The sequence below is a fragment of the Stegostoma tigrinum genome, chromosome 20 (genome assembly GCF_030684315.1).
Source record: "Stegostoma tigrinum isolate sSteTig4 chromosome 20, sSteTig4.hap1, whole genome shotgun sequence".
NCBI lineage: Eukaryota > Metazoa > Chordata > Chondrichthyes > Orectolobiformes > Stegostomatidae > Stegostoma > Stegostoma tigrinum.
Genome location: NC_081373.1, coordinates 48,049,412 through 48,068,649, shown reverse-complemented (window position 1 = coordinate 48,068,649; position 19,238 = coordinate 48,049,412). Strand labels below are relative to the sequence as shown.

The 19,238-nt window shown below is 42.6% G+C and overlaps 1 protein-coding gene and 1 long non-coding RNA gene across 2 annotated transcripts in view; one reads left to right on the top strand and one right to left on the bottom strand.

Moving 5' to 3' along the window:
* pcdh15b (protocadherin-related 15b) overlaps positions 1-19,238 on the top strand; it is a 799,002-nt gene that overhangs the window by 626,299 nt on the left and 153,465 nt on the right. The window lies entirely within an intron of this gene.
* Positions 1-19,238, bottom strand: part of LOC132210787 (uncharacterized) — an 84,669-nt gene that overhangs the window by 1,392 nt on the left and 64,039 nt on the right. The gene's annotated exons all lie outside the window — the stretch shown is intronic.

Genomic DNA, 19,238 nt, shown 5'->3' with positions numbered 1-19,238 from the left:
TACATTATCAAAAGCACTCTTGGTTCAAAGATAGTAGGACTTGCTAATGCTGGAGAATCTGAGATAACAATGTGTAGAGCTGGATGAACACAGCAGGCCAAGCAGCATCAGAGGAGCAGGAAAGTTGATGTTTCGGTTCTTCAGAAGGGTCTTGGTTCAGATTTGTTTTGTCTTAATTCTAAATTACATTTCCTAGCTTTGCTGCACATTAGATTTCAACTCCCTCACACTGCCCAGAACTTGATAATAGCAAATTTAACACAAATTGCAGTGAGATCGTTTACATGCAGTGTCAGAAAGTATTAAAACATGAGAAATAGTAATGTTTAACTTGAGAATAGATGGAATTTAATAACAAGTTATATCTGGCATTTTAATCCCTTGGTTATAATAATGATCCAAGTGTACATACACATTTCTTATTAAATCTTTTAACAAATATAGTGGTTGAAGGTACAGTCATTCCTTTGCTTCTGTGATGGTTCTATTTCTGAGAACCTCTGTGAATGATGAAATTTATGAGTATGGAACCCATTGAAAATACAGGTTAAACATTGTAGATACCTAAATTTTGCTACAGATGTTGAATTTTGTTGCTGTTTACGATTTGGCATGGAGATGTTAATTTGTGACCCCTGAACTCGTGGATCCTGAGGATTTACTGTATTATTGTTTTGGAAGATTTTAGTTTCAGTGGTGTCAAATTCAAATATTTTAACTCTGAATAAGAATACCAGTAATGTGAGCTAATAAGAAAATCTCCCAGGTGCCATTCTTAAGCAGAACACTAATGATATGATGCTCACTGATGGCTTTGTAGTTTTGCTGCCATATGCATTCATTTATTTAGAAATGACAATTCGCTTTGGTTTTGGAAGATTCCTAACATCCCAGTCTGAGGTTACTTTTGGATTTATCAATAGATCGATGTTTAATTTGTCATGCATTATCTAATTCTCATATGCTGCATGCCTGAATTCATATACTGTTTAGTATTTTAATGTGGTAAACAATACCTTGCATTATTTCAGCTCAGCCTGTTTGACTTCACATGTTTGTACAATGAAAGTATTGTCAATAAATTTATATCTATATAACCATTAATTCAATTTGCACAAATATATGTCAGTTACAAACTAAAACATTGAACCTCCGATGCCCAGGAGTTGTCTTGAATTCATGTCACAATTTGACAACAATAAAGGGATAAGTTGTAACTTTACTTGTTTAGTTTTTATCATTGCAGTGGTCACAAAAGAAAGCTTTGTTCTCTATGATAAATCTGATCGCTTGATAAATTAATAATTTCACCATTAAATGGAAAGCAGAAAATGTATTCCCCCCCCACCCCCACCATAATTGGCTCAGAGATAGCAAGAACTGCCGATGCTGGAGTCAGGGACAACACAGTGTGGAGCAGGAGGAATACAGCAGGCCAGGCAGCCTCAGAGGAGCAGGGTCCTGACCATAGTGTCAATCTTCCTGCTCCTCTGTCGCTGCCTGACCTGCTGTGTTCCTCCAGCTCCACACTGTGTTGTCTCATTCCCTCATAATTGCCTTTGTTTTACATTACGATGTTAGATCATCTAAGCATGAGATTGAATGAGACAAGAGTAAGAAGTGGAAAGAAAATCTGTTCTTTTGGGTTTTATTCTCCAGTCTGTCTATTGTATGGTGTCCCATTACATATGGGTATAAATAGGAGTGCCAATTTGCAATTGGTACCATTTCTTCTGTCTGAGTTGAAGGTCAATGCTGATGGTGAAATGGATCATATAAGCAATAATAATGTCTAGAAAGCTCAGTACTGCATCAACTAACTATTATTACCTATGGTGTTTGATACATTAGCCAGATGTTTCAAATGTCATTCTAGCCAAATACTACAATCCAGGGAGTCTTATAACAAGCTTTATTGATTTTATTATAAGAAATATACAATTCTTCATCCAAAGCATTCAGAAAAGAGCCATCTTTGTAGTTAGTGGATCTAGCAAGTTTGAATTCTTACGATGTATTTTCAATCTGACACACAACCACTTAGCTTTAAGTGGCTAATTGTGCTTAACTAATAGGACCATGCACAAAGCCAATATGCTGTAACAAATTGTATGGGACTTTTGAAATTGTTTTATACCAACCTATCATGTGTTAAATAATTGGCTGAGCTGTAGAGATTTCCAGTTTTAACGATAAAGTCCTCTAGAATATCTTAAGAAAATGTAAACATTTTGGAAATGGTGACGGGGTAACATTTATTTTGCTATTCATAACTTGATGTATTTATCTGCAGCAAGTGTACTTGCAGTCAAGTGTCCCTAGAGATGTCCAAACACGGACAAAAATAGTTGAGTTGAGGATGTGAAATGAAAGACGTCAAAATTGACATCAAGATAGCATATGACTTTGACATCAAGGAGTCTTGGCAATGAGAATCAGGAATAAAACTCTCCACTGGTCATGCATACACAAGGTAAAAAGAGTTACAGTTTTTGGAACCTAATCACCTCAGGCCCAGGACATCACTGCAAGTCTTCCCCGGGGTAGTGTTCCAGAAGCATCTGAGGTCAGCTATTTAATTAAGACCTGCAGTCTGTTGTTCAGTCAGAGGTGGAAATGATATATTGATGAATGGATAATGCTCAGTGCCATTTGCAACATGAAGAAGTCGTCTATGCCCTAACTTGCAGCAGGACCTGTACAACATTCAGGCCAGGGATGATAAAAGGCAAGTAATGTTTGTACTGCACAATAATTTCTTTCAACAAGAGAGAATCTAACCACTTCCGCTTGAGGCTGAATCCCTTGGGATTGCCCTCATCATAAATTTGACTGGACCAGTCATTTCTATAATGCTAGTCAGAAGTTGAAACTCCTGCATTGAGACATTTGCGATCTGACTTCCCAACACCTACAAGGCACAATGTGAAACTTCATAGAATAACTGCCTGGATAAGTGAGGATCTGACAGCACAAAAAAAAGAGTTGACACTACCTATCACAAAGCATCCTGCTTGATGAGCAACCTATCTCCTGTCTTGAACATTCATTCCCTCAATCAGCCGTGCACAATGACTGCAGTGCATACCATTTGCAATGTGTACAGTAGTAAATCACCATGATTCCTTTGACAGCACCTTCAAAACCCACTGCCTTTGCCACCTAGAAGAGCAAAGGCAGCAAACACATGACAGCAACACCAACTGCAAGTTATCTCCAGATCAGATAATATGGTAACCTGGAACTACGTTGCTATTCCTTCACTGTCACTGGGTCAAAACCTTGGAAATCCCTTTCCGAAAGCAAAGCACATGCACCAGTTCCACATGGACTGCAACAGTTCAAGAAGGTAGCCTTGCATCAGCACCTTCTCAATGGCAATTAGGAACAGCAACAAAACTTGCCCTTTCTAGTGAGGCTTAATTCCTACCAACAACATTTTCTTCATACAATCACTGCAGTGTGGAAACAGGCCCTCCAGCCCAACAAGTCCACACCGACCCTTCAAAGGGCATCCAACACAGGCCCATTCCCCTGTAACCCCCCCTAATCACCACATCCCTGAAAACAATGGGAAATTTAGCATGGCCAACCCACCTACCTGCACATCTTTGGACTGTAGGAGGAAATTGGAGCACCAGCAGAAACCCATGCAGACACGGGGAGAATGCGCACGCAGACAGTTGCCTGGGGGTGAGAATCGAATCCGGGTCCCTGGTGCTGTGAGGCAGCAATGCTAACCACTGAGCCACTGTGCTGTCCCAGAATTCCAACTGATGTTGAAGCAGTATCATACATGTTTATAGAATCGCTACTATGTGGAAACAGGCCATTCGGCTCAGCCAGTCCCCCTATATTATAACCCTGCAATTCCCATGGTTGACACCTAGCATACACATTCCTGGACACTATGGGGTAATTTAGCATGGGCAATCCACCTAACTTGCCCATCTTTGGGCTGTGGGAGGAAAACAGAGCACCTGGAGAAAACACATGCAAACGCAGGGAGAATGCGCAAACTCCACACAGTCGCCCGAGGGTGGAATTGAACCAATGTCTCTGGCCCTGTAAGGTAGCAGTGCTAACCACTGATTCTCTAGTTTAATTTTTTGGCCCAATTTTTGACATTAATACCTTAACTTACTCATGTTTAAACAAATTACATTCCATTTACAACAATTATCATGATCAAGTTCTATACATACACATCATTATTTGATTTCATGTTAAATGTTCTAACTTTGAACTTGATTCACTTACCAAAGTTCCTCATGGCTGTTAGATGTGATCATTGAAGAATTGTATTATCAGTTTTCAAAAATATTCTCTGTCAGCTACTCATAGAAAAGTGTTAGAAAGGTTTGTTGATAAATTTACATTACTCATCCAACCTTGTAGCTTGAAGAGGAGTTTGGGAGACAGCTGATCATTTGAGAAAAGGATGTTTGCATCTATGTATTGAATATGAAATGTGGACATTCCCTGTTAAACTGTGGATTTGTTTTTCACATTTATAAGGATTATCATATCACACTCTGCCATCTCTGTGGATGATAGTCTTTGCAATTAGTACTGTTATAAAAAATGAAAATTTTAATTATAAAAACAGTCATTAGTTATTTATGAGTGAGTTTGTGCAGTAGAGATGTTAGGTACTTGTTGAAGGTTATATTCCTTCATTTTAAGATATTTCTTTCTTTAGCTTTTCTCTGATCTTTCTAGGAATTACTGAAGTGGACAAGTGGATTAAAAAAACCCCATTCTTATACCTTTTGACAATGCTTCTTTACCTTGTGTCATCATTGTTAATCTTCAGACTCACTCAGAATAAAGTCTCTGTATTCCTTATGTGATATGTTCTTTCATCCACTCACTTCTTCTCAAGCACTAAACTGTTCCTTGTTTTGAATATACTGGAAGGTCCATAGTGGATCCACCCTAATAATCCACAAATCCACTTAATGCTGAAATATGTAAATGAAGGAAGGTCCAGATTTCACTGACATTTGAGGATTCATCAACAGTGGTTTGACATTAGGTGAGGCAGCAGGCTACAGAGGAGACAGTAGCACCCAGCCCTGCCAGTTCTTCACCATCCAACCTAAATCTCCCCCTTACTGAGGTCAAATGGTCTCAGTAAAGGGCTCACCTTTGATCCCCCTCCATCCCCACATCAACAAATACCGCTCACACTTGGATGTTAAACAGTTTTCCACTGCCTCCACCTCCGCGCTTTCTTCTTTCATTGTGAGCCTAACCCTCCCTCTACTGACCCTTCTCCCACCTCCAATGTACTCCCTCCTTTTGGACACCGCCCCAAGGCTTCCTACCCTCCCTCAACCACTTCATCTCCAACTGCCGTTGTGACATAGATTGCATCAACCTCTCCACCCCTCTCAACCACTCCAACCTCTCCCCCGCAGAACATGCAGCCCTCCGCTCCCTCCACTCCAATCCCAACCTCACCATAAAATCTGCGGACAAGGGAGGGGCAGTTGTAGTATGGTGCACTGACCTCTACATCGTCGAGGCCAGTTGCCAACTCTCTGGCACCTCCTCCTACTGCCCCTTGATCATAACCCCACACCCGACCACCAAACCATCCACAACCTCGTCATCTCAGGTGACCTCCCACCCACAGCCTCCAACCTCTTCGTTCCCCCACCCCACGCTGCCCGTTTCTATTTCCTTCCCAAAATCTACTAACCTGACTGCCCTGGTCGACCCATTGTCTCCACTTGTTCCTGCCCCACTGAACTCCACTTATCCCGACTCCATTTTCTCCCCCTTGGTCCAAGAACTCCCCACCTACGCCCATGACACAACCCACGCCCTCCACCTCCTCCAAAACTTCTGATTCCCTGATCCCCAACACCTCATTTTCACCATGGACATCCAGTCCCTATATACGTGCATTCCCCATGCAGATGGCCAAAAGGCCCTCCGCTTCTTCCTATCCCACAGGCCTGACCAACCTCATCCGCCTGGCCGAACTCGTTCTCACCCTTAACAACTTCACTTTCAATTCCTCCCACTTCCTACAGACAAAGGGGGTGGCCTTGGGTACCCGCAAGGGTCCAAGCTATGCCTGCCTCTTTGTAGGATACGTGGAACAATCCCTCTTCCTACACTGGCCCTATAACCCACCTCTTCCTTGGTTACATTAATGACTGTATAGGCGCCGCCTCGTGCTCCCACGAGGAGCTTGAACAGTTCATCCACGTCACTAACACCTTCCACCCCAACCTTAAGTTCACCTGAACCATCTCTGATACCTCTCTGCCCTTCCTGGACTTCTCTATTCCCATCTCTGGCAACCACCTGAAATCCGATATCCGTTTCAAGCCCACTGACTCCCACAGCTACCGAGAATACACTTCCTCTCACCCACCGTCTTTCAAAAAGGCTATCCCCTATTTCCAATTCCTTCTCCTCTGCCACATCTGCTCCCAAGAGGAGGTGTTCCATTCACGGACATCCCAGATGTCTTCATTTTTCAAGGACCGCAACTTCCCTCCACAGTGGTCGAAAACGCTCTCGATCATGTCTCCTGCATTTCCCGCAACACATCCCTCACACTCCCTTCCCCACAATAATAACCAAAACAGAATCCCCGTCGTCCTCACATACCACACCAACAACCTCCAAATCCAACACATCATCCTCCGACACGTCTGCCATCTACAATCCGACCCCACCATCAAAGGCATTTTTCCCTCCCCACCCTTATCTGCTTTCCAGAGGGACCGCTGTCTCCGTGACTCCCTTGACTCCACACTCCTCTCCAGCCCCACTACCCTGGCACTTCCTCCTGCAACCACAGGAAGTGCTGCACCTGCCCCTATACCTCGCCCCTCACCCCCATCCCAGGCCCTAAGAAGACCTTCCACATCAAGCTGATGTTCACCTGCACATCTGCTAATGTGGTCTATTCTATCCATTGTGGCCTTCTCTACATCACGGAGACCAAGTGGATGCTTGGGGACCGCTTTGCAAAACACCTACACTCGGTTCATGACAAACGACTGCATCTCCCAGTCGCGAACCATTTCAACTCCCTCTCCCACTCATTGGACGACATGTCCATCCTGGGCATCATGTAGTGCCACAATGACGCCACCTCAAGGTTGCAGGAACAGCATCTCATATTTCACTTGGGAACCCTGCAGCCCAATGGTATCAATGTGGGCTTCACAAGCTTCAAAATCTCCCCTCCCCCGACCGTATCCCAAAACCAGGCCAGCTCATACTTGCCTCCCTAACCTGTCCTCCCACCTATCCACTTCTCCCACCTCAAGCCCCACCCCCACCTCCTACCTACTAGCCTTATCCCACCTCCTTCACCTGCCCGTCCTCCCTGGACTGACCTATCCCTTCCGTAACTTCCCACTTACATTCACCTGTACTGGCTCCAACCCTGCCTTCTTGACCTGTCTGTCTCCTCCCCATTTATCTTCTCCTTTATCCATCTTCTGTCTGACTCCCCGTTTCTCCCTATTTATTTCAGAACCCCCTTCCCCTCCCCCATTGCTTGTCCTGCTGTGTTCATCAGCTCTACACCTTGTTGTCTCTAGGATTCCACTTAAACTCAGCCAGAATTCCTATTCTGGTTTGTTATTCATAGCTTGTGCTGAAGTACGCATAAATGGCTCGTCTGTGACAATGATTGATTAACCTACAACCACCTATCAAGAATGCCACCTTGATGTACTTTCATACATCCCTGGGATTCTGTAATATATAATTTAGTGTAGCCATGCCTGATTTCTGAATCATTTATAAATATGCAGTGTACTTTTCATCCTCCTTGAACATTTGATAAAGGGAGGAGAATATATGTGGCATTGCATCGGGAGAAATATTACATTTTCATTAATAATTACAACAATGTGTGTGTAATTATCTAAAAGGGATATCTTATTATTTGTACTAATTAGAACTAATTTACATGAACAAATTAGGCTAATTAAAATGTAGACTTTCTCAGTAGTTCAGGAAACCTCATAAATCCTATTTCTATGAAAGCCGAATCTATGATAATGTCATTAACAATGACCTATAAATGAAAGATAATAGTGGGTTCAATTAGCGTTAAAATCTTAAAAGGCCAAGTTTCAAATATATACGCTTCAGCCTAGGACATACCTTTTAATTTTAAAAATATATGTTCAATTCTATATAATTCAATGCTTATTTTAAAAGGAAGCCTCCCGAAAAAGATGCCTTTCGGAAGGAATTAAGATCATGTAGCATTCTAAACCCTGTGTTTATAATAGGTACTGATTTTCCAATGCAATAATGAGGGAGTCATGCATTATTAAAAGTTATCGTCTTCAGATCAAGCATTTTAAACAGATTTATCTTGGTGCCAGAAACTTTGAGGGTCATACTCCTTCATTTTAAGCTTTTACCCCCTTTCCTTTTCTCCTGGTCTTCTTATGTTTAGCATAACCCAAAATAAACAGAAGGGTTTAATCAAAACAATCTGTTCCCAGATCTCCTAAAAATACATCTGAGAAATCGATCGAGAAAAAAATCTCAAAAGTTCCAATATTGATTCCAGTATTTCCCGCTTTCTCCCTGATATTCTATCTCATACCCAGTTCCCACAGGAGGAAAGTGGTGGTATAGGCCTAATTGCAACTAGTAAAGGTCTCATAACCTAGCGGTTCGGCTTTGGTGTCTTGAGTTCAAATCTCACTAGCAGCTGAAATTGAAAGCTAGTTTCTGTAAGAGCTGCCAGAAAAACATTGTCAATTGGTATAAAAATCCAGCTGGTTCATTAATGCCCTTAAAGTAAGCAGTCTGCATTTGTTACCTTGTCTAAGTGTGATTCCAGATTATCTCTTAATTGCCCTTTGAAATGCTCCTGGAAAGCTTGGAATTCTACTCAGCCATGTGAGCAGTCCTGATTAATTTAGGACCATAGAAGAGCATTTTATGGATCCTGAAATTATGTGCTGGCAAGGCTGAGATCAAGCCTACAAACAACAAATCTGATTCAAATTCTACTGCTCTGCCATATTTAATCATGAATGATGATGAATGTTTAAACAACTAATAGACAGTGCAGGCTAAATTAGCATCTCCATCTCCAACAAAGATAGGGCCCAACATGTGAGTACAAAAATATATGGTTTGAACCAAAAGTGCTGAGTAGATAATTACACTCTAACCTTCTCCTAAGGTGTCTATGAACTCATACCAGACTTCAACTAATTTGCTTCTTTTTTTCTGACAAGAAATGGATGTGAAGACAACATACTGAATATGTTATTGAAGTTTGTGTTCCAGGACTAGCTGTGCCCCAGCCAAGCTGTCCAATTGCAGCTATAACAATGATATCTAACCAACAAAATGGAAAATTGCCTAGATATACCATGAGCAAGGACAATCCAAATTGGCCAATTACCATCATCTGAGTCTACTCTCATTCATTGATAGAGTGATGAAAGGTGTCATCAATGACAGTATCACCTGGTGTATACTGAGTAATGACCTGCGCATCATTTGCTCAGTTTGGCTTTCAACAGGATCACTTTGTTCTAGGCACCATGAAAAAGTTGTCACAAATATAAATCTTAGAGTTTAATTCCAAAAGTTGAATTGAGAATGTCTGTTGACTTTCAGCACCACTTAGCCATGTGTGGCATCCCATAACTCTAGCAATATTGAAGTCAAGGGAGGATTTGGAATATATCTCTCCACTGACCGGTGCCTTGCTAAGCGCAGATAAAGCTGTTTGTGATATGAAGTGCCATCATCTTAGCCAAGGATATCTCTGCAGGAGTTCCTCAGGGTAATGTCCCAGACCCAACCAACCTCAGCTGCTTCATCAATAACCTTATCCCATCAAAATATCAGATGTGAAGATATTTGCTGTAATTCGACAATATTCAGCACCATTCTCAGTCTGTTAAATAATGCTACAGTCTGCTCTACATGCATCAAAATCTGGAAAACATTTAGGTTTAGGCTGATAAGTGTCAGGTATTATATTCACTGCTCAAGTGCCTGATAATGACCAAATCCAACAGAAAGATGCCAAACATCCCTAACAGTCAATGTCATTATTAGCGTCAAATCTCCCTGCAGCAGCTTCCTCAGTGTCATCAATGACCAGAAACATAATTAGATCAGCCAGTTCATCAACACCTCAACTTTAAATTTCAAGCTCAGGAATTATAATCGCAAGTGTGAATCAGTTTGAGTGTATGTGAGTTTTAGAAGTAGTGTTCCTAGATGGTATATCAGTGTCTGCTGCCTGCATGATGCTCTACAGTTTTCAGAAAGAAGCAAGTCATCCAGCTACACACTTCCAATTAATCCGCATCTAAATTCAGCAATGAGCTTGCTCATGAGCTCAGGAGAACTGAATCAGAATTTCCATGTTAAAGACAGTAAGGAGAATGGACAGGGACATTTCATTGAATAGCTGTTGGAAGAGTAGTAATGGATGGTTATTTTGTGTGGCCACTGATTTAAAATTTTGCAAAGAAATAAAGTCAAACTGAGATGTTTATGCAGTGCCACAAAGTTACCAGTGTTTGACCACAGTAGCTTATGTATTGGTGAGTGAGCTTTTGAGAACTTATTTGGTGCAAGAGGTGGTTGGTCCTCCTGCTCAGTTCCTTAAGGCAACTCCACATCCAGTCATAGCTACCATCTGATTTTGAAAAGTCCATTTTTCATGCCCCCTGGCAGTGGTGGGTAACAATAGGCTACTCGCACTTCAAATTCACTCCATGTCACTGATGCTGACAAGATGCATGGTGGCGATCTGGAAATTGTCTAGGCATCAGGTCCTTGGCTATTGGGTGAAAATCCAACCATTATCTCAGTGTTTTAATCACTCCACAGCCTGACCATTGTGTTTTTCTGTCACATCCTTCAGACCTACAATCTTCTGAGAACTCTGCCTAACTGCAAGTCAGGGATCTCTTCCATCCCCTGCTTCCTTTACCCCGCCATTCATAGTGATGATTTCTGCTATAATGGCCTTTAATTTTTGAAATTTTCTCTCTAAACATCTACATCTCCCTAATTCTCCTTTAAGGATCTAACTCTGATCAAACGCTTGCTCACCTGTCCTAATATCTGGATTTTATAGCTCACAACCGATGTTTCTTCTTGATTGCTCCCCTGTGTGTTCACTGTGTTCGAAGCACTATATGAATATAAGATTTAGAAGATCTCAACCCTTTAGTTTGGAACAACTGAACTTTTAATTCACGTGACAGAGACACAACAGGGATTACAGTGTTATTAACTGGCAAATCACAGATCAAAATATTTATCCTTGCATCTGTGGGGTAGTTCACAATGAAACTCCATGTGACAATGGACACCAGCCATCTTTCTTCATTACTTTCTTCATGTTTTGCAGCAGATATGAGATCTGTGCTAGTATCTCTTAGTGGTTTATTGATGCGTGCATTTCCGCATTAGCATTGCATTTGTATGGGTTGCATCCGTGTTTGCAAGTCATCGAGTGAAGTGTCTGCAACTAATCCACCACGGCTTTGGTATTTGCTATCAGCTGTATTCTTGTGCAGGGAGGCTTTATTTGTATTCTCTCATCATTGCCCGTAGGATAATCAATCCACATTTGATCTGAGGCATAATCTGCGGATAATCCAAGTCTGTGCCTGATCTTTAGCAATGTATTGATGTCTTTGTGTATAATAAATGCCAGTGCAAATGTCACTGTGTGTTTATATGTGAAATATGCCCAATCTTGCTTTCTCGGAAGACTTGTGTTGTAACCCAAATTTATAGAGATGATATTTGTTCACAGTTTTATTAAGGCTTTCAGCTTTGGATCACTTGGTTGCACTCTTGCTTTTGAATCAGAGGTTTTTTTGATGAAACTTCCACTTCTCAGACTTAAGCTCATCATCTAGGCAGAGATTTGGGTAGAATGCAGAGAATAAGGTGCACTGTACAAGTGTGTTCAAATGTGGCCGTCTTTGAGATGAGCTGTTAAACCAAGCCCCAAGGTGAACATGAAGAAAACCATAGTACTATTCAAAAACAATTCAGAATTTCATTCTGATATCATTGCAATTTCTTTTTTTACCTATTTGAAAGTAGGAGAGATTAGCATTTATACAGAAGCTTTTCTAAGCCACAATACCCCCAAGTGCATCACAGCCATAATTTTTTCAACAATAGCCATTACTACAATTTGAGCAAAGCAAGGTCTCACAAGTATCGATATGGCAGCCGTCAGATATTGGCTGAATTTTCCAGTGAGTGGCAATCTCACACAGATTGCCACTTTTTTTTAATGGAGGAAAGGAGCTTGGAGAAGTAATTCCATTCAGAGTTTCGTTAGAAATGTGAAAATGTGATTTTTTGTGGCACCGAACTGCCAGAGGAAAGCAAACCACTATTTTCTCCCAAACCTTTCTACAACTGTCAGCTACCCGATTATAAACTTCCAAGGTCTTAACAGCCACTTTGACAGGGTAAGTAGAGGCTGTTGGTGTGATGTTAAGGCATTAACATTAAATAGTAGGAACGGTAACCATGTTAGGCTGGGAGGGTAGGGTATCAGATGGAAAGGGTGCCATATCAGTGAGGATACCATCTAGATAGTGAGCCAGCTGGGGTGGATGTAGTGTACCAGCTGTGGAGCGGGAGGGTACCAGCTCAGTAGGGTGCAAGATGGCAACAGCGTCCCAGGTTTGATTCCAGCCTTGGGAGACTGTCTGTCTGGAGTTTGCACATTCTCCTGGTGTCTGTGTAAGTTTCCTGTGGGTGCTCCAGTTTCGTCCCAAAGTCCAAAGATGTGCAGGTTAGGTGGATTGGCCATGCTACGTTGCCCAGTGTGGCTTGGGTGAGAATTGCAAGGATAAGGGTAGGGGTGGGTCTGGGTGGGACGGTCTTTGAAGGGTCAGTGTGGATTTGATGGGCCGAATGGTCTGCTTCCACACTGCAGGGATTCTATGAAACAAAGAGGATTGGGTAAGTGATGCAGTTTTTAGAGTTCCAGTACGGTTGGAAGAAGTTGGGCTGGATCCAATGGTGGAAGCAGGAATGGTTGGGTCTCATGCTGGTGGCTGGAGTGTTGGCAGCGGGGCAGCATTTCAGAAGTTGGTCGGGTGCAGCAGGGAAGAAGGGGTCTGTGGTTAAATCAGGTCGGGCGGGGGCCTTGGTGAGGGTGGAGTCCATTGGTGACTGTGGGAATAGGCGTCAGTTTTGATATAGTGGGTGTTCGGGTTATGAGTCAGGATGACAGCGTGAACCCTCCCAGGGAGATTCCAGTAAAGTGACCTCCCCTGGGGCAGGAGTGTCAGAGCCAGGGTTGTTGGAATCAAGCCATACGTGGGATTGTGTGAGCTATGTATGGGGTTGGTTAAATATTCCTCTGGACTGTGAATTTAATTTTCCAACTTTTCCTGAGTAGATATTTTACTTAGTTTTTCCGAACCCTCCAAAGTGACCTCCCACCCACAGCCTCCAACCCCATCGTTCCCCAACCCCACACCACCTGCTTCCATCTCCTTCCCAAAATCCACAAACCTGACCTCCCTGGTCAACCCATTGTCCTGGCCTGCTCCTGCCCTACTGAACTTATTACCACCTATCTCCACTCCATTTTCTCCCCCTTTGTCCAGGAACTCCACATTTACATCTGTGACACCACCCACACCATCCACCTGCTCAAAAACTTCCAAATCCCTGGTCCCCAACACTTCATCTTTACTATGGACGTCCAGACCCTATACACCTGCATTCCCCATGTAGATGGCCTAAAGGCCCTCTGCTTCTTCCTGTCCCACAGGCCCAACCAGTCCCCCTCCACTGACACTCTCTTTTGCTTAGCTGAACTCATCCTCACGTTCAACAAATTCTCTTTCAATTCCTCCCATATCCTATAAAGGGGGTGGCCATGGGTACCCACATGGGCCCAAGCTATGCCTGCCTCTTTGTAGCCTACATGGAACAATCCCTCCTCCAAAGCTACCCTGTCCCTAAACCCTCTTCCTCCGTTACATTGATGACTGTATCCCCGCTGCCTTGTGCTCCCACAAGGAACTCGAACAGTTCATCCACTTCACCCCTTCCCCCCCAACATTAGGTTCATCTGGACCATCTTTGATACCTCTCTCTCCTTCCTGGACCTCTCCATTTCCAACTCTGGCAACCACCTGGAAATCAATATCCATTTCAGGCCTACTGATTCCCACAGTTACCGAGAAAAACACCTTCCTGCAAAAATGCCGTTGCCTATTCCCAATTCCTTTGCCTCTGCCGTGTCTGCTCCCAGAATGAGGCATTCCACTCCAGGATATCTTAGATGTCCTCATTTTTCAAGGACCGCAACTTCCCCTTCACAGTGGTTGAGAACGCCCTCAGCCATGTCTCCCGCATTTCCCACAACTCATCCCTCACACCCCTCCTGCAATAACAACCAATACAGAATCCCCCTCATCCTCACATACCACCCCACCAACCTCCGCATACAACGCATCATCCTCCAACACTTCCATCATCTGCAAACCGACCCCACCACCAAAGTCCTTTTTCCCTGCCCACCCTTATCTGCTTTCCAGAGGGACCACTCTCTCCGTGACTCCCTTGTCTGCTCCACATTCCCCTCCAGCCCCACCACAACTGGCACTTTTCCCTGCAACCGCTCCAAAGAGCTCCACCTGCCCCTACACTTCCCCCTCACCCCCATCCCAGGGCCCAAGATGACCTTCCACATCAAGCAGATGTTCACCTGCACATCTGCCAATCTGGTATACTGCATCTGCTGTACCCTCTACATCAGGGAAACCAAGCGGAGGCTTGGGGACTGCTCTGTGGAACACCTACACTTAGTTCGCACTAAACAACTACACCTCCCAGTCGCGAACCATTTCAACTCCCCCTCCCATTCCTCAGAAAACATGTCCATCCTGGGCCTCCTGCAGTGCCACAACGATGCCACCCAAAGGTTGCAGGAACAGCATCTCATATTCTGCTTGGGAGCCCTACCAGCCAATGGTATCAATGTGGATTTCATGAGCTTCAAAATCCCCCTCCCCCCTACCGCATCCCAAAACCAGCCCAGCTTGTCCCCACCTCCCTAACCCTTCCTTCCTCCCACCTATCCCCTCCTCCCATCTCAAGCCCCATCCCCATCTCCCACCTACTCGTCTAACCCCCCCGCCCCACCCTTGACCTGTCTGTCCACCCTGGACTGACCTATCCCCTCCCTAACTCCCCACATACACTCACCTTTACTGGCTCCATCCCCACCTCTCTTACCTGTCTGTCTCCTCTCCACCTCTCTTCTCCTCTATCCATCTTCTATCCACCTTCCCCTTTCTCCCAGAACCCCGTTCCGCTCCCCCATTTCTGACGAAGGGTCTAGGCCCAAAATGTTAGCTATCCTGCTCCTTTGATGCTACTTGGCTTGCTGTGTTCATCCAGGTCTACACCTTGTTTGCTCACTTTAAATGGAGACTTTTGAAGGTTTCCAGTACACAAGAATTACGCAGCAGGGATTTAATTTTGTCAGATAATTCCTTTGGTGTGTGCTCCGATGGGGAATCCATACGGTCAATGTTTGCACCTCTTAGCAGAGCTGGCATAATAACTCTCCAGCCAGTGGGCAATCCAGCCCAACGTTTTAAAGGATATTGAATTCGTAGCTATTGTAGAATCATTGAGTCATATATCATGGAAACAGACCCTTGAATCCAACCAGTCCATGCCGACCATAATCCCAAACTTAACCAGTCCCACCTGCCTGCACTTCGTCCATATCCCTCCAAACCATTCCTATTAATGCACTTATCCACATGTCTCTTAAACATTGTAACTGTACCCGAATCCATGACTTTCTGTGGGAGTTCATTCCACACACAAATCACTCTGTGTGTGAAAAAAAGTTGCCCCTCATGTGTTTTTTAAATCTTTATCCTCTCACCTTAAAAATCTGACCTTCGCGTTGAAATCTCCCACCCTAGGGAAAAAACCATCCATTTTACCTGTAAACCTCTTATGAGGTCAGCCTTCAACCTCCTATGTTCCAATGTTAAAAGCCCTAGTCTATCCAACCTCTCCTTATAATTCAAACCTTCCATTCCTGACAACATCCTGGTAAATTTTTCTGAACCCTCTCCAGGGTCCCACAACGGGAGGAATTGAGAAATATTTAGCTAGCATTCCAATGTCTGAGCCAGAGGTTTGTGAGAGTCTGTTATTTAGCACACATTGAAGCCAAGGTTGCTACAGATTCCATCTTTCCAATAAGAAATTAAATCAAAGTATAATGTACCCTCTTACGTTGAAATAAACAATCCCAAGGCAGTATATGAAGAGGTGTAGAGGAGGTCACCTGATGGCAACGTCATTAAAAATATAGATCATCGAGTAATTTAACTCATTGCTACTTGTATGATTTGGTTGTGCACAAATTGGCTGCTATATTCTCTTATATGACTTAAATGTGGCTCATTGTCTCTGGAATACTTCAGAATCCTCTGTTAAATAAATTAAAGTTATTCATTTTTATTGATACACCTATTCAGTGAGTTCTGCAGGAAGCGCTTTTAAGTTTGTTAAAAATAATGTTGCTTTAACAAATGCTTACTAACTATCTTTGATTATTACATATTTATAAAAATGCTAAATGTTCATTATTTTTACATTGAATATGTTTATGAATCTTTTACTGTTCACTTTTGCATGATTTCCAGGCCCTTTTCATATTTAGTCATCCTTCTTTCCCTTTCCACCTTGTCACTAATATTTTAATTGTCCCCCATGATTTTCTTTAGCCTTGTGAGTCATTGTTTAGTGAGATAGCTTTCTTTTAAATTTCAACATTAAATAATGAAGGGTGGTATTAAAAGAAGGAATTTCTCTTGAATTTAATAAGGTAGACCCATTTTAGCACAATAATATTACTTGAATTAAAAAATAAAGTCACTTTTTTGTTTCATTCAAAACAATAATGAGAAGTTAGCAAAATGTGCAGATGTCTTTTAAAGTCATAGAAACCTGAAATGTTTTGTGACATAAATCCTATTTTACTATGTTCCTGCATGAATTATTCAACAAGAAGTGAAATCCTGCAGATATAGTGGCTAATATTATAATTTCTGTTTGTGTATTACATAAAAATGACCATTATCCATAGGAATATGCGTTTGTCATGTTCAGTTTATCTAATTCAGAGTTTGTATTCAATACTGATACTCCAATAAAATGCTCCTTCTTTGTCCCATTTGATTTCCAGCCTGTACCATCCATTTCCTGCTTAGAAAAGAGCAATCTATTATAGCTCAGACTTTTACCAGCTTTCTTTATTCATGTAAATGATAGTGTCTATAAAAGTGCAACTTTACTATCTGAGATTTAATTAAACCATGGAGTGATTTGGAGATCATAAACTGGAACCTTTATCCAGTGTGCTGGATCTCAGATCTTTCACAGACTCTCCTGTGCCCTCTTCTCTCTTTAAGGAAGATAGATTGACAAGCTGTTTAAAGGGTCACAGTACAATTACAAAACATCAAGCAAGTTTGTTTTACATGATGTACAAGATTGAGCAGAGTACAAATTTCACCATGGGACCAAACAGTTTTTTTTTAACCACTCCTTGTTCTATGAAAGGAGCAAGAATGTATTTCTGTCATTGTTGCAGTGAAAAATGATTTTCAAGTTATCTGAAGCAAAACTAACTGGGGCAGTACTTGCACTGTTAGAAACTCAAGGGCATGTGGGTGCCTGTGATCATTGCACGGGGAGTGTGTCCTGACCTGTTAGTGACTACAATCCAACATGCACAGCTGGAGGAGCAAGCGGTGAGTCGTCAGGTAACTGCTCTGACTTTCAAGGAGTTTGAGCTTTGTCACCCTGAATTTTCTGTCTAGTTAATGGAAGAATTGGAATTTCCACATCAATGAGATACAGTAACATAACAATGAGGATGTGATTACATGCCAATGGACTTGTCACCACTTGCTAGGCAGAACCTTGTCTCGCCAGATAACAATTGAGTGGCAAATGGGACTTGTCAGTCTTGACATTGAGAGGCTTCTCACTGTCCATCCCAGCTAATTCACCCCACGTTCTTGCCCATGGCATTCAGAGCCTGAAATGATTCTGCCCTTTAACTCACCTTCATGATTTAGGACTAATCCCAAATCAAAAATGGGGCAGTGTCTCAGGAATTCATGCTTTCAAATCTGAATTAAACCATACGTCAACATTGTAATATCTGAAACAAGTTTTACAGACATTTCACATACCAAACTAATATACCTAACAGCTGGCACTCATGCTGGTAAAATAACCAAACTGTAAAAACCAGGCCACTGAGCCAAGAAGGAGTTGTGCACTAGTTTCGCAGATTTGTACATTTCACCATTCTGATGTATGTTTCCGATCCACATGTGCAATACTTTTAACCTTAATCTTAGGATAGTCCCTCCTCTGAGGATGTAACTGTCATTTCACAGCAGAATGTTGATCGATACTGCTACAGATTGCAATTACTACCCCATCAGTCTACTTTCAATCATCAGTAAAGTGATGGAAGGTGTCAGTAACAGTGCTATCAAGTAGCACTTGCTCAGCAATAACCTGCTCAGTGACACCCAGTTTGGTTTCTGACAGGGCCACTCAGCTCCATATCTCATTACACACTCAGTTCAAATATGGACAAAAGACCTGATTTCCAGAGGTAATTGAGAGTGATTGCTGACTGACCTTGACATCAAGGCCACACTTGACTGAGTGCGGCATTAGAGAGCCCTGACAGAAATGGAAATCATGGGAGAAACTCTCCAGTTTTATTTCAGTGACTATAAGAGCACTTCAAAGGCTAGGAACACTGCAATGAGTAACGCAACTCCTAACTCCCCAAACCCTGTCCACCAGCTCTACTCAGCAGTGCTAGTGTGTGCCACCAACAAAATGCACAGCAGAAATTTATAAAAGATTGATCATGGGAGTTTCAGAGGCAACCACCTCCATTCAGCCCGGGAAGAAGAAAGTATAAATGGACAATGAAGTTTTCACTTCACAGTTAATAGGATAGGCTGGGACTTTGCTCACTGGAGTGTTGGAGGCTGAGGGGTGATCTTGTAGAGATTCATATAATTATGGGCACAGATAAGCCGATTGGCAAAAGTCTTTTGGCTAGGGTGAGTGAGTTCAAAACATAATTCTAAGGTGATAGTGGAAAGATTTAAAAGGGCCCTTGGGGGTAAACTTTTTTCACATGGAGGGTG